General features: G+C 44.0%; 1 protein-coding gene across 6 annotated transcripts in view; it reads right to left on the bottom strand.

Annotated features, from left to right (window-relative positions):
- LOC311600411 (BEN domain-containing protein 5) overlaps positions 1-16,703 on the bottom strand; it is a 1,156,253-nt gene that overhangs the window by 69,385 nt on the left and 1,070,165 nt on the right. The gene's annotated exons all lie outside the window — the stretch shown is intronic.

Raw genomic sequence — 16,703 nt, 5'->3', positions numbered from 1 at the left:
CTCTAAAAAACATAAGGTGGTAAGTGACTGAGGAAGACACCTGCATTGACTTCTTGCTCTATACACACATAAACACATATGCCCATGTTCACCCTCACACATGCATGTACACCCAAATATACATGTAAGCATACACATGCCTATATTCTCACACAAAAATAATATATACTAGCAAAAGTATATTTTTGAGGAACCATTTCCCTCTGTGGAATGGGGGACTTCCTCTCTGAGCTCACTCAGTCTTTGCCACTGGTTCAGGGTCCCATTTCTGCCTCCCTGTCTGGGGAAAACACTGCCTAAGAGCAGCAACTGTGCCCTTTATGTCTGTGTTCCCAAGACCACAGCCCAGTAGATTTGCTGGCAGATGTAAGAAGTGAGTGATGGGAAAAGGGGGTCTAGGAAAGGGGAGGGAGTAGAGGAGTGGGGAAGATGGCAGCCATTTTATAGCATGATGGATTCATTCACAGTAAATGCTTGACAGTACAAAATCCATCTTTTCTTGACTATGACAACACTAATACATTTATTTCTCTTCTGAAATTAACTTTCTAATATTAAGAAAGGCCAAAATGAGCTACATCAAAATGAGACATTTTGTCATTTTTAACAAATTGTAGTGCAGCCAACTGTCGGATTAAAGGGGGTCAATCATTTTGAGGTCTAAACACTGGTGCTGATTGCGTAATCAGAACTGATGCTTGCTGCTCTGCCCTTTCTCTGCCCAGAGGCCTCCAATAGCTGCCTTTGGCCTTGCATTTCAAGGCCCTTTAGAACTAGGTCACTCTTTTCTCTTTGAAAATCCATTTCTCCTCTCAAAAGGACTCACCTAAGAGACTAGCTAGACCCACATTCTCTCTGTTCTTCTCCTGTCTCTACATGACTGTTCTTGCTGTAGCCCGTGTCTCAACAAGGGCAGCATCTTACCATATGCCCAGGGTGTTTCTCTACTTCCTCTATCCCATTGTATATGTTTTTATTGTGGCCTTCAGTCTCTTCTCTCTCTCTCTCTCTCTCTCTCTCTCTCTCTCTCTCTCTCTCTCTCTCTCTCCAAAAAGGCATCCTCCTATCTATGTGAGGAGTGTGTATGTGTATAAACAGATTCTTCTATATGAGTCTAGATGTATAAGGTTGTGTATACCTATGCACATGTGTATATGCATGTGTGTGCTTGTGGTAGCCCAAGGTTGACTTTGGAAACTTTTCTGGGTTGTTCCACAGCTTATTCATTGAGGCAAGGTTTCTCAGTTGAACTCAGAGCTTGGCCAGTAGGACTAGTTTGGCAATAAAGCATGTCTGAGGACTCCCTGTCTCTGCCTTCCTAGTGTTTGATGTACAGATGGGCTGCCGTGCCCACACAGTGTTTACCTGGGTTTTGAAGAGCCTTGATCATGGGCACTGAGTTCTCTCTCTTTTTTTTTTCCTTTGCACTTTGCTCTGTCCCACTATTTCGCCCGAGACTCTGAGAAAGCCTTGGTGGTCTTTGGAGACCCTGTGTCAGGCTTCTTTGCTAGAAAGGTTAAAGGTGAAAAGGGTATAGTAATAAGTATCTCTCTTGTCTTCCTGTTTCTTTCTATCCCAGATTCATCCCCTGTGGACTTAGCTCTAGGCCACCTAGAGTCAGACCTAAGACTGAGTGCTGATTCCGGATCTTAGAAAAGTCAACTTAATAAGTTATAACTTTAGATTTTAATGTCTCCGTGTGTGTGTGTGTGTGTGTGTGTGTGTGTGTGTGTGTGTGTGTGAGAGAGAGAGAGAGAGAGAGAGAGAGAGAGAGAGAGAGAGAGAGAGAGAACTAATAACATAACTCCTACTTCACAATGTTGTTAGAGCCAAATGATTACTTGAATGTGACTTTGCTCTGAAAATTACACATTTCTGATATAAATCAGTGAAAATACATGTGATAATCCCTTGTATTGGTGACTTATCTCCAGACCTAGAATGTGTGTGCTCCAAGGTCATGATACTAGTGCTCCATAGCTAAGTACCCGTGACAAGGGATGAGCCATGTCCTGCCCTGGCATGAAGCATCCTCTATATAAAGGGGTGGTTTGGAGCAGTTATGCTCTGAGGTTTTATGGCTCCACATAGGGTGATGAAGCTTTGAGACCCAAGAAGGCCAGGGTGAAGTTCTTAACTCAAGGTCAGAAGTAGCCAAAGCAAGAAAGTTTAGGAGATGTGGGTTCTTAGGATATGACCACAATCAAGGTTTAAAGAATGCTTTCTGAAGGTCAAAACAATGTCTTCTTCCTCCTCCTCTTCCTCCTTCTTTTCCTCCTCCTCTTCCTTTTCTGCCGCACCCTCTTCTTGTTTTTTCAGTACCAGAGATTGAATCTAAAGTCATGTATATACCAGGCAAGCATTTTGTCAACTATGCTACATCCTTGGCCCCAAACTTCTTGACTGTATTGGTATTAGTCAGCCTCCCACAAAACTCCAGATTCTATTGTTTGATTTTATGGAATTCATTTAAGAACTTTTTGAGTTAAAATACTTTTTATAATGGGGTAGAGGGAAAGCAGGGTGTACTAAGTTATAGAATAAACCTGATATCTATTTATAATACAAATTTAACCTAAAAATCATGGATTCATTCTGAACTTTACTCTTTAAAAAGATGGCAATATACTCAAGTAAAAGTGAAAGTGATAGATTTCTCCTTTCTGGAGTGGCTGCTTGCAAATATTTGAAAGATAAAACAAGGCACACATGAGAAACATCAAGTCCCTGGAAAGCAAGCACACCCTGGGCTGAACTGGGGTAAATGGGCCTTGGAGTCTGGCCCATCTGGCGTCCAATTCCAATTATGCAACGAACACCTGTGTGACCTTGCAGGTTCCAGCTGTTTTTCTTTTTGCTGATAGTTTATTGTTGGTGAGGTATGTCTGCACTTGGGCTCATGCACGTGTTCATGGGGGTATGTGCACATGACAGGGAGGATACATATGCATATGCATGCTGTGCATGTACAGGCCAGAGATCAAGTTCAGATGCCTTCCTAGATTGTCCCACACCTTTTTTTTTTTTTCTACACAGACACTTTCACTAACCTAAAGCTAATTGTTTCATCTAGGCTGGCCGGCCAATGAGCTTTGGGGATCCACTTGCCAAGTGTAAGTACTACAGAGGTGAGCCCCCACACCTGGTTTTTCATGGGTGCTGAGGCTTGGAACTTAGGCCCTCATGCTTCCATGGCAAGCACTTTCCTGACTCCGTAGCTTTTGTTGCTCTTCAGATGGGGTCTCATGTAGGCTATCCCTAAACTCTCGACTCTCTGCCTCCACCTCTCAAGTGCTGAAGTTACAGGTGAGAGCCAACATGGCCAGCATTATCTACTGATATTGTCCTAAGATATTAGACAATTGGTTGTTTGCAGAAGAATTCAGGGGTGGCAGACTTTTGTTCCCCAATAAGTTCAACATAGATTAAGCAAGCACACAAGCAGATTGGTGTGCTGTGGAATGATGAAAGTGTGCATCTCTGGAGGTCACAGCTGGAGAGAGGCATTCTCGTAGGCCAGTTTCCTCACATGAGAAGCCAAGATGGCCATGCCCATTTCTGATAGCTGATTTATAGACTGGAGGAGACAATGTCTGGGAGTCTATAAATTCTCAGTAAATAAATAGCAGCACTTTCACCATTTTTCCCTTCATGGTCATGAAGAACTATTTACATTTACTCACTTATACCAGAAGGTCCAGGCAAGTAACAAAGATCTTTGTTTAAAAAGCAAACAAACGAACAACACACATGCCTGGAGGGATGCCAAGATAGCTTAAAGAGTAAGAGGCTTGCTGACACGCCTAACAATCCAAGTTTGATTCCTGAAACCCACGTGTTGGAAGGAGAGAACATATTCCTGCAAGAGAGTACACTCCTCTGACCTCCATACACACCAGCCCTTCACACACAAGATAAATGAATGTGCATACACATATATAATGTTGTAGGCTGAGTTTAATGGCACATACCTGTTATCATCCCAATATTTGGAGTTATATACCAGCCTTGGCTATACAGCAAGACAGTGTAGCAATCAAACAACAATAAAAAACAACCCATGACTCAGCAATTGGAGGAAGTCAAGGATACAGCCTGGTGCTGAACTCTTAACCTAAGGAAATTGTCCACCATACTGGGAGCCTGACTCAGTCTACTCTTCTAACCACAGGGTCTGCCCAGGTGGTACGGTGGGCTTAAAGGGAAGCTTCAGCCTTGCTGTGTACAAACTGTTGTGCCCTGCAGCAGCCTCAGTTGCCTCTGAGCTTAGAATTCTGCCTTCCAGCACCCCCCCCCTTCCAGCATCCTAGGGAGCTCACTTCTAGGTTGCCTTTGAGGGAAATCCAGTGCCAAGTTGTACCTACTGTCTTACGTGCCCCCTAGGGGATCTGGAGGATAACATTTATTGTAGGGGTTCTCAACCTTCCTAATGCTGCGACCCTTTAATACAGTTCCTCATGTTGTAGTGACCCCCAACCATAAAATAATTTTTGCTGCCACTTCATAACTGCTATTTTGCTACTGTGATGAATTATAATGTAAATATCTGTATTTTTGATGGTCTTAGGCAGCCCTTCTAAATGGGCTATTTGACCCCAAAAAGGGATCATGAACCACAGGTTGAGAATCACTGGTTAATATTCATTTAAAGACATTGCCAACCTTTAGAGATGACCACAAGTGGCTCCATCATGCACACATACCTCCCAAGGAGGGATGAAAGAATGTGTTTGCCCTCTGCAGGACAAACTGTGAATTCACATAGAAGAAAATGGAACAAAAGCAGAAAACCCTAAGGGATAAAGACTTGGGGGACTGGGTAAACTATACCCCAATTACAAAAGAAAGATTGTCAGGAATAGGGGTTGGGAATGGCCAGGGTGACTTTTTTATCTTTACAACAGTTCTCTGAAGAGATGGTACTGCCATATTGCACAGATAAGGTCACTGAGATGCAGAGAGATAAAGAACCGAGTAGAGCCAGAATCAGAGGCTATAGGGAAGCTTTGACTAAAGAGTATATGCTCTTTACCCATAGGAAATTAAAGTCTTTCTCCAGTTCTCCTGGCCAATATAGAACAATGCTGTAAGGTGAAATACTTAATAGATCAAGAAGGGGCCAAAACAGGAAGAAACCACAATGTGGATGTGTGTTCCAGGAAAGGAAGGGGGGAATTCTACAGTGTGCTTCCAGAGAGGGATGAGCAGAAGGGTAAGATGTGCTAGACTTCTTGAACAGAAAGGGACAGCAATTGGGTGGATGGATGGATGGGTGGAAGGAAGTCTAGGTATTGAACCAGGTTCTCTTACATAATGTGGGTTGTGACAGGTTCCCCTGAGGAGAACTACATGACTGAATGAGGAGCATAACTATGTAGCAGGCCTCTTTCTCCTTCTACAGTGTTTTCTAGTTGCAAAGATAACCTGTACTTATAGAAAATTATTGAGAGTATTAAGAAGCCAGGGGGGACCCCTCTGGTGCCTAGAAATACTGCTGCTAACATCTAGCTTGCTACTCTATTTGTGTGTGTTTTAAACCTAGTTGTTATGTTTGTCGTAACATAATACATATGTGCAACTCAGTCAGCTTTTTTTTTCACTTAAAATTACAGCATGTGCTGTTCTCAATATTATAATCTCCTCATAAACATCCATTATATGAACATACTATGATTCACTTAATCAGTTTCCTACTGTTAGGCATTTATATTTTCCTCAGTTTTTCTTTTTCCTATTTACGAATAATAATTCGGTGGCCTCTTTCTTTTTTGCATAGACTCTTCTTCAGACTTCAGATTATTTTCTTGTTTCTAAAATATTACAATGGCTGGTGTAAAGCTACCAACTCAACAGTAAAGTTCAAGCCAAACTGTTCAGAGGAATATTTTTTTTCTCTTTCTTTTGAATTATGACCCCTTTCTCACTGACTGGTGGTTTTCTGTGACTTTCAGTCTCAAGTACAAACACACTGAGGTAGCTCACGGGCTCTTAGCCACTGACAGGTCGCTGTCTGAAAGCCAGCCTTGCCTCCTGTGCTTCCTCCAGCCCAGCAGCCGGATTTACAATTACCCCTGTTCTCCTGCCTGAGAGCCCTGTCCTAGTTCTGCTGTGATGCTCCTCCCAGGCTGACTAAACAACTTCTACTCATCCTTCAAAACTCTTGCTGGGGTTTTAAAAATACAAATCCTTATTCGCACTGGACCATTTTCTTTAGACTCAACCCACTGAGGGAGCTTGTTTGACCCTAAATCTGGTTCAACCCTGGTTTGTTGCCATTGGCCCTCAGAGACCTTGTCCAGTATAACATATGCCAACATGTGTGTAATCATAGGTTGACTTGGTCTGGTGCTCTGAGCTACTAAGTTGGCACATTTCATTGCCCAAAAGACTCCTGTATCCATAGCCTTTCCAGTGAGCATGCTTTTTTCAGGATATGTGCATAGTCACAAGAATCTCCTAATTTAGTCCTCACAATAACCTCCTACAAATGAAGACACCAAAATTTAAAACAGCTAAGGGGCCTGTCCAGTCCAGGATAGCTAAGTCACTTGAGTTTTGAATTGAGGTTTAGACCCCAGGCCTAAGATTGAGGCCTTAACCACATGATTTGTCTGCTCTGTTATAAAGCATGAGGGGTTTCTCAGATCCCTTGCAGATTTTCTGTAAGCAGCTTGAGGACCATTGCCCGCCTGCATCTAGATGCTGTAAGGGAAATACTGGGTTCAGTTGGCCTTTGTGATGCAATGTACAGTGCTTAGGCTTGGGAAATGTTTGACGAAAGGGTGAATGAATTCCCCTTTGCCTTTGAAGAGTACAAAGATGTTCTTCTATCTACACTCTTTACCAGTCATGACGTGACACAGCACAAACTTGCAATGACTTAAGGAATGGGAGAGCAGGGAGGCTCATCGGCCAGAGGGTGAGGCTGTGTTCAGGCTGATAAGCATCCTTACGGTCAGACACGTGGGACTGCTGTGGGGCTGGGGAAATGGGCATTGGTGCTTCAGGAGGGTAGGGCTTGTTTCCTGATAAAAGGTTAAACAGTCCAGCTTTTGCTGGGAGCCGTGATTAGTCTGGTCCTTTCATCAGAATTCAGCTCTCTCCACCACAGTAAATAATGGAGTAATTAGGCATCTGGCTTCCTTGATTTCCCATGGCTAAGGCCAGTTTCTGAAATGCAATATGCTATTTGATGTACCAGCATGAATCCATCCTGGGCTCCAGAGCCTCCAAACAGCAACAACCAAAAATAACTCTCCCCGAAGTTCCACACATGTTAAACACAAAAACATCCAAGAACGAAACCTGTACTCTGTTATAGGCTTGCTCAGCATGGCGCCTAATAGGGTAGCAGACTGTATAGTAGATCCCATCCCGCTGAGACAAGGGCACAGAAGGAGGAGGGTGTGTATGGGGGTGGGGGGGAGAACGGACAACACCAGCTAATGAGAAGAGTTGACTCAGAGGTAGACTGAGGTGTCAGAGCATGTTCAGAGCCTCCTTTTGGCTCATAATGGTTTAGCCATGATATAGGGAGAATGGGGACCAAAGCTTGGTCTAACTGAGAAGCCAAGATAGAAAGAATAGATCGCGGTAACGGGGAGGAAGGGAAGGGAACAGCGTTAGCACTCCTGAGTTCAGCATAGGGTTCTATATGGCTGGATTCAAACACTCCAGAATTTCCAGAATTTAAACATGAGTAAAAATGTCGTCATCCAAATGCGGGAGTTTTCTTTATAACAGAGGATCAGCAGGAGCAAGAAAGAGAAAAGAAAGAAGACAAAATGTCAGTGAAAACACAGCACAGTGAGAGGGGACTGTGGATGGCTAAATACTGTGCAGTTTCTTCAGGGATATCTCTACTCTGTCATGCTGGGGACTGAAGGATGAAATGAGGGAGAGTTACTCAAGATCTCTTTTCCCAAGCCTTCATTTGCAGTCTACCGAGGGGTGAACTGCGCCAGGTGATACAGAAAGACGATTAAAAGGGCTCACAGTCAAAAGGAAGCAGACAGCGGTCACTAAAGCTCCGCATGGCGTGTAGTTTGAGCAAGGGTGTAGCCAGCTCTGTCAGGAGTGGGTAGAACTCAAACAACTCCCCTCTGGAGAGAAGGACTTCTTAAGTGGTTCTGCATGCCACCTGGTCATGTCCAAAGCAACAGAGACAAGGCAAGTCCTGTGCTGGGGGATTTGCAATGTGGCGGAGAACATGGAGCCTCTAGGGCGGACAAGATAAGATTAAGGCATCATGCCCATGGAATATCCTCTATCAATGTTTATAGAAAAAAATTAACAGGTTAAAAAAAGTTGAGTTTTTAATATTTACAGAAAAGTGAAGTGTGGGGTCTTACTGTGTAAAGAAGATGTTAAAAAAAACTTGGGAAAAATGGGTTTGGAGGTGGGTTCTGGAGAGTTTAGGGAATGTCTCTTGTTTAGATTTTTTAAAAGACACATTTGATGTGTATGGGTTCACTGCTTGCATTTTGTCTGTGTATCATGTGTGTGCCTCATGCTGCAGAGGCCAGGAGGGGGTATTTGATCTCCTGAAACTGAGGTTATGGATGGTTGTGAGCTACCATGTGGCTGCTGGAAATACAACCTGGGTTCTTTTGAAGAGCAGCCAGTGCTCTTAACCACTTAGATATGTCTCTAGTCTTATGTAGAAGATTATTTTTCCTCATTACTAATCAAAGGTCTATCTACTTTCTAAATCTCTCTCTCTCTCTCTCTCTCTCTCTCTCTCTCTCTCTCTCTCTCTGTGTGTGTGTGTGTGTGTGTGTGTGTGTGTGTGTGTGTGTGCTTCCACACATTCTGTCTCTGCCTTCTATTTTGTCATAGGAGGATTAGAACTACAGACCCATACAACTGCTCCTGGCTTTATTTGGATTCTGGAGGTGTGAACTCAGGTCCTCATGCTTGTGCTAAATGATTTTACCCACTGAGCTACAATCCTAGGTCCCTATTCATCTTTGAGAATCCCATTCCTGTTACAACCGAGGCTTTAATGAGAAGATTTCTTCTTCTCTGCTGGCCTTTCTGCTACCCCTCTCTCAGCATTCATTGAGGGCCTTCACTTTGTTCTGAGTGTTGGGGACATAGAAATGATTAAGGCAAACTATACGCCTTCAAAAAGGTAATAACTTATGGTGGCATGTGGGAGATAGAGGAGTGAGGACTGGATGAAAAGTACTTAGCCAAGGTCATAAAATAACGGCTCTATTTCCTGTATGCTGTTAATAAAAGTTTACGCATACTATCTAGTCCTTATAGGAAGCAGAGGAGATGGCTGGAGATTCTTTGTTTCCAGAGAATTGAGGTGTAAGGAGTTAAAGGGATTTGACTTAAAAAGAACCCTCAAGAAACTCTGTTGTTCCCCCATGAAATTGAGCAATTTGTATCCAGTCAGTTGATAAGAGGTACCTTGGGCCATTCAGGATGAAAGATGTTGCAGAGGGCCACTAGCTCCACAGGAATGGTATTCTGAAGCAAAAGGCATCTTTTTACCTTGCTTTCTGCCAAAGAGCCAAAGTTATAATCTACTTTATTAAAAACAAATAATAGACCCATATTTTATCATGGGTGGGAGAAGTTACCTTTTTAAAAAAATGGGAGTTTCTTTTCAAATCCCTCAAACTTTCATAAACTATCTCAAAGCATTGGGAAAACTATAAAATTTTCATGAATCATGGCCCTCTGTTTTCAGAATCCCTGAACAACATTTTATCTATTTCAAGTTTTTATTACCATATTGAACCTTCTTTTCTGTGGTTATTTACTGTTTTTTCTGGGCCATTTTAGGAGTGGGAAAAAGCTTGAGTATATCTAAGTGTGGCCTATGGTACTATTATGGGCACACTGAATTGTTCCCTCATGAAACAAACCTCTAGCAGGTGACCAAATTCTGAACATCCCTTTCCATCCTAGCCCAGGGCAATAATCTCCCTTTAGAAAATGCTCCTGTACTGCTGGTGAGGCAGCCAGGCCAGGAGGTGTCCCTTCTTGCTAGCAGAGGGGCACACTAGGAAACTACAGAGCGTGTGCTAAACACTTTTGTAGACATGTATCAGGCTGGCCATCATGGATGGCAGCTGGAACTTTTGTGGCTTATAGAAATTCTGTGTCTCAGTGAGTGGATTGTGCAGTGTAGACAACAGATGAGTCCAGACTGACACTGGCTGTGTATCTGGAATGATCTGTTGGACATCATCCTTTGACCCCTTACAGTATCTAGATGGGGATTTAAAAGCCTGGGTTTGAGGGGTCGCTTGCCTGAAAGCTCTTAATAAATGAGTAGCTACACAATTTAAAAAATCCACAGAGTTTCAGCTGCTCTACAAGGGACTCTGGGATAGCAATATCATAGACATGGAGCTGGCACAAAGGCATGGAGATACCCATGAGGCTCAAATGTGTCAGTGATCCGGGTTTTCACGGCTGTGATATTGCCTTTCGCCACAGAAAGATACAACTTGCAACGTGGGGCAAAGAATCATTTTATTCAAAATGCCACTCCTCCCCCTAGTCTCTTACCTTTAGGAGTGGGAGCACCCCCATCTCTAAGGTAGGTTGGCTCACCTCCCTGACCAGACACTAGAGGCCTGGCATCTATGAACACACAGGTTCCCCAGGAGGAGGTGCCATCTCAGGGCCTTCTTGTCTGCTGACCCAGAACCCTACAAACAGTTCACACAAACCATGTGCTTGTCTTTCCATTTTAAGTGAAGGATGAAGCAGAGGTTGACCCTGTGTTTGCATTCCAATCCTTTGTATAATCACACACATCCCTACATTTGCCTGCGCGTCTGCTTTTATTTACCATGCTTATATATATTTTTGTGTATGCATTTTCCATTTTATGTATATGAATGTATCCATTTTCCTACATGCTTCTTTGTGGTATTTGTATCTGTATTTTTGTGTATTTTATGGGCACGTATGAATGGGTGATGGTTCTATTTCTTATTCGACCATGTCACCAACTTCTCTGTTTGTCAAGTAAGTGTTTTATAATTTATTCATTCATTTGACAGAAAGAGAGCAGCTTATCTGGAAACCTCCAGGAGGCACAGAATGGAGGAGGAGCCACCCAGCCCTCTGTTGGTCTATTTTCAAAGTCGCTCCATGTTGTTATGGCAGCTAATTTTCCTTAAATGATTTAAGGAAATGGATCTGTCTAAAGAGCTGCAGCCAAGTTGTTATAGCAACACCAGCAGTGGCTGAGGGGGCTTTTCTCTTTCAGGAAAAGGAAAAATCTTCTTGGATTGTAGAAACCACAGGGATAAAAAAAAAAAAATCAGCACTTAGGTTTGGGAGTAGCTTTGGGACAAGGGAGAGGGGCTGGAGGCAACCCGTTCCCCTCCCTCAGCCAGATCCTGGAGTGACCAGCACCTTCCTGGCCTCCCTGTGAGCAGATCTGGGTGTCCTTCATCCACACTATTGTAACCGTGCTTTCTTCTTTGTTCGTGGCCTGAGATCCTTTGCGCCACTTTGCATACTGCAGCCTCAGTAGTTTTCTGAAACATCTATTCTTTATTCATCAGTTCATTCATCATTCAACAGAACACTCTCCGCAGTGCCAGGTTCTGTGCTAGGTCCTGGGGGCACAGAAAATGAACAGAGCAGGTATGGCCTTGGACAGCAGGCCAGGGGACGATGGTCTTTCTGAGGGAGGTAATCAGGAGTCATGGAAAGGCAAGGGAGGGAGACCTGGTTGGATTTAACTTAAAAATGAGACTCTGTACTTTCTCTGAATATGAGGAGCTGAATGGGTCAAAATTTTACTCATTGATTTCTCTGTTGCTTTATCAGCTTTTTTGGCTCTCCCTTGACTGTTCTACTTCTCAAAATTGAGAAGGGGAATATTCTGGAATATTCCTGACCGGCTGTGTTTTATTCCATTGCTTTTAACTTTTTTTTTTTACATGTACAATATGTAATGAGTTTAAAAATCTATTTTAAAAAATGCCTGATGCTTAGATGCTAGTTCTTTGGCCTGATGTGCAAACCCACACACGAGTATCCTCAGACTATCACTCAGCTGCCCTCGCACAGAAGCTCACGATAAATCCTACAGGCTAGCCCCAACAGCCAGGCCTCCCACTTTACTCCATTGTTTTGCTCTCTTGGAATGCCTTCTCTTCTTTTCTTCAATCTCTCTCCTCTCCAAATTCACAGGCACCTCGTGAAGTATGACCCACTCTTAAAGCTCCAGTCTAAAGGTACATTCCTTAGATGTACCCTTGATACCATTCACCTCCAGGCCCACTTGGAACAGTGTCCCCAGTCCCATATTTCTAAAGCAGCTTGGTGTGTTTGTTATAACATACTCGCCTCAGTGCCTTAGTCTAAAATGTCATAAGGATCTGTCCTTTCTGGCTATTCAGGGTGCACCTCATAGGCAGATGCTAACTCTTAGCAGGGCTGCAGGTGGATGGTTCTAGAGTAATCTCCTACAGATGGGCTTACACCTGAACTTAAGGTCATAACTGGATGTAGATATCAGAGGAAGGCTTTATGTAAGAGTGGCTCTGGCTCTGTGGCTATTTATGTCATACAGGTATTGCCATATTCTGTATGCTCCATTCTGCATGGTATATGCTGCAATAAAGTGACACTCCCTTGGTTAGGGGATGAGTTCTTGCCCAGAAGGGGATGGGATTTCTAGTGCCAATTACTTAGGGAAGGGACAAAGCTCACAGACTTAAAATCAGAATGGGAAGAAAAGACCTACATTGGTTTCAGTGGTCTTCACCGCACTAAAGGTAGCAAAATATCTAAGTGGTACCCCCAAATAAGTTGGATCAGTTGGTGGGGACAAGTTGGGGACTGATGAGACAAGGAACGTGGAGCCAAACAGAGCCACTGGTGTTCAGAGGCGATGAATCTCAATGGTGGTTATGTAAGATGGAGTAGGCAGAGTCTAAGGGTGGAGTGAGTCACTGAAGACTATGTGAAGTCTGTGTATTCTAGGAAAGGCACTGAGTGATATCTTCCATGCTTCTGTCCCCTGGGGGTTGGGATGACCTCAGCCAGTTGTAGGTGAACTCAGGAGAGACTGAACCAGCGGATCAGCTTCTCAGTCAGAGTGCACAGTAATGGAGATAGTGGGTAGCTTAGGTAGGATGGGGGGGGTTGCATACCAATGCTCTTCTTCAGAGAAATCTAAGAAGAAATAGAGGGCCTAGGCTCATTCTGTCACTTGCTCAACATTTATGCTGAGCACCTGCTTACTCACAGCCAGAGCTCTGCTGAACACCAGGGACTCTGAGAAATTAGCGAGACTCTGCCCTCGGGGAACAATCGATCAGAGCCGGTAAACAAGAGTCACCCTGTGCAGAGGGAGCTGTCATGGAAGTGGAACATGAAACATTTTGTATCTCAGCTCGAATAGAGTCCTCTGGGTTAAACACACCTATTGCAAGAGCATAATTTAATGTCAAATGTCCTCATTGGGGGTGAAGGGTTTAGTGAGCCTGGGGCTAGGAAAGCTGCCTTTGAAGCAAATACCACCACTAACAGGAGGACAGGAGGCTGTCATTGTTCACTGAGAAGGACACGGAATGGCTCCTTCCAGGGACTTAAGCTGCAGGTCGCACATTTTATTCCTACTTGACTTCAAACAGAGCACATCTAACGTCCTGTGTCACCTGTTACCTTTCCTATACATACTAATTTTTCTGGAATTCCCAGGAAGGCTAGCAAATTCCACAGTGTGGCCCAAAGCAAACCATGGGCAAACTGCAAACTCCTTTCTCTCCCATTGGTTACCACGAGTGGTCCTCATGTTTCCTTCCTACCATAGTGTATCTATCCCTCCTCTCTTTCCTCAGCCTACCATTAGCAGGCTCCTCACCAGAGGGGTTCTTCTAAAACAGATGGGTTCTGTCACTCTCCTGCTTAAACCTCCATGAAAATAAAGCCCACGCTGCTTCCTGAGTCATATAGCTGTTTCTTTGTTCTTCTTTCTACCTCCAGTTCAGTCTTCTGAGTTTGTCTGCAGACGTTGGCATTTCCCACTTAGAAAGCCCTCCAATCCCTGTGTATCCTTCTTACATCAACCCAGTGTTGCCTCCTAGCCTGGGTTCTTATATATTCTATTTACCTCCATAAAATACACTTAGAACAATCTTCTGTAGAGCTTGTCTCCTGCATCTCAGGCTCATGGAGGCTCGGAGAAAATAAATGCATGCCATGGTAAGCAGTTCATCTCACCAAAAAAAAAAAAAAAAAAAAAAAGCAGTGAGGACAAAGGAACAAAGAGAACAGTGTGGTTCACTCTTTATTAATGTCCTGTTAGGGGCAGAAAGGTGTAGGCTTCTGGGAAGAAGGTAGCTTATACTGTTGTCTTAGCAACAAAGCATATTTACTGACAGCTAAACAGCTAGTGATAAGTCGACATGTGCCATCAGCAATGTCCTACTAACTCTGTAGTTCAGCTTTGCCTGAGCGATGTATTGGAACACAAACGAATATCTAGTCATTAGTGAGCAAATCAAGAGCTTCTAATTGAAGATGGCTGTGGCAGGCTCCAGTTTCTACATCTTAAGTAGTCTGGGGTTCCTTCGGCCCCTGTGGTTGTAGAAACACGAATGGCCTCCATAGGTTCATATATCTAAATGCTTAGAGAGTGGCGTTGTTAGGAGGTGTGGTCTTGCTGGAGTACGTGTGGCCTTGTTGGAGGGAGTGTGCCACTGAGGGGTGGGCTTTGCAGTTTCAGAAGTCCAAGCCCGCCCCAGTGGCTCTCTCTTCCTGCTACCTGCAAATCCAGATGTAGAACTCTCAGCTCCATCTCCAGCACCGTGTCTGCCTGTGCCCTGCCATGCCGTGCTTCCCTTCATGATAAAAATGGACCAAACCTCTGAAACTGTAAGCAAGGCCTAATTAAACACCTTCTTTTATAAGAACTGCCCTGGTCATGATGTCTCTTCGTAACCGTAGAGCATTGACTAAAGCAGTCCCTTCCACTTCCTCCTTGCCATCTCTTTTCTTTGGATTCATCTAAAACACCTCTTTGTTCACTGATCCCACTTGGCTGCACCTCCTGGCCCAGAATCTAGTCTTAAGCCTTATTGCGCCATCCTCTCTATGGTGACAGTTTTGCACCTACAAACAATATTACTTTTGGCACAATGGGGTTGTCATATTCAACTAAAACCAATCGACAAGTAGCTGCTGAGCATCTTTTACCAGCCAGACAGGGAAAACTAACTGCCCAGTTATTCTCTTTGAGAAGGAGGTAGCAGCAGGAAAAGGCATAAAATTAATGGGGAAGCAAGAACCAGTCCAGAAGCTTGGGGGCAGCGGGAGAACTCTGCAGACGACAGGTGCTTCCTGAGAAAATGCAATGCATCTCTCCTATCTGAAATGTATGGATACAGGACAGCCTGGAGAACTCAGTATAATAAGGGGTTGGATGCACACAGCTGGCTTCTAATTGTGGCACTAATGAGCTGGAGAAGGAAGCCATGTACTAAAGCTCTGGTCATTGCAAGCCCTGGCAGAGAAAGTTGTCTAGCAAAGAACCCAGGAAAAAAGAAGTCACAGCCACAATCAAGAAAATAGTGTCTCTGAGCCAGTGAGATAGCTCCCTGGGTAAAAGTGCTTGTCCCTAAGCCTGATGGCCTGAATTGGGTTATCCAGCACCCAAATCCTGAAAGGAGAGGACTGACTTGCATACACTGTCCCCTGACCCCTACGTGCATGCTGTGGCAAATGTATATGCACACAGACACACAGACACACACATACACACACATACACACACGGGGAGAGAGAGAGAGAGAGAGAGAGAGAGAGAGAGAGAGAGAGAGAGAGAGAGAGAGAGAGAAAGAGAGAGAGATGGAGAGAGAGAGGAATGATTTTTTATATAGAAAATGATAGTTTTAAAATCAAGGTAACAATGTTGTACCTGAAAACCTAATTTTGCATTTATCTTTGCTCTAATGTGTGTGTTTGACTTTAAGCTCAGAGTCATGTCACTCTAATTAGATGCATTTTTATTGGCCCCTTCATCAGTTTAAGGAGAACAGGGCACACTGGTGCATCTCTGAAGTACTCCAACTCTGGATACTTGCCTTAGCTGTCACCACCTGTCACTTGATATGCAGTTAAGGGGACATCAAAACCATAACCATCATGGTTGGGAAGGGCTTGGGTATAATTTTACTGGAACGTCATCCAAACAATTGTGTCTCCTCTACGCACCGTTTATTAATAGTACAGTTTCCACTTCCCATTGAGCACTTTCAGTAAGGGAAAGCTCCCAGGTCACACACTCTGTCCTGAGGCAGCTATAACTTGCTACACAGTTCTATTTCCCTATGGCACTACCTCTGCCTGCGCATGTCATCACTCCTGAGCATAAAGGTCTGCTACGACTCTCATCTGTATCCTTCTCCACACTACTACACAAGCCCCCCACTATCTTCTCTGACTTTCGCTAGCAACAACTTACTCATCTGAGAAAACACAGTGTGTGGATCTGTGAAGAAAGAAGATGCTTCCCTTCTTTCTTCTAGAACAGCGGGCCCTCTTCTCTAACGCCAGAGACCCAGCTCCCACCACATGGGCCACAAGACAGTGCCATTTTGATACACTCTTGCTTCTTTGGCCACCCCACTGGCCAGATGTGCAAGTGTACTCCACACTAGGCCAGCTACCTCGTTCTTAGGATGGAAAAATGAGAGCAAGTCAAGGTAAAAGTG

Source organism: Acomys minous (genome assembly GCF_964271855.1).
Source record: "Acomys minous genome assembly, chromosome: 6".
NCBI classification, from domain to species: Eukaryota; Metazoa; Chordata; class Mammalia; order Rodentia; family Muridae; genus Acomys; species Acomys minous.
This window is presented reverse-complemented; position numbering and strand designations above follow the sequence as displayed.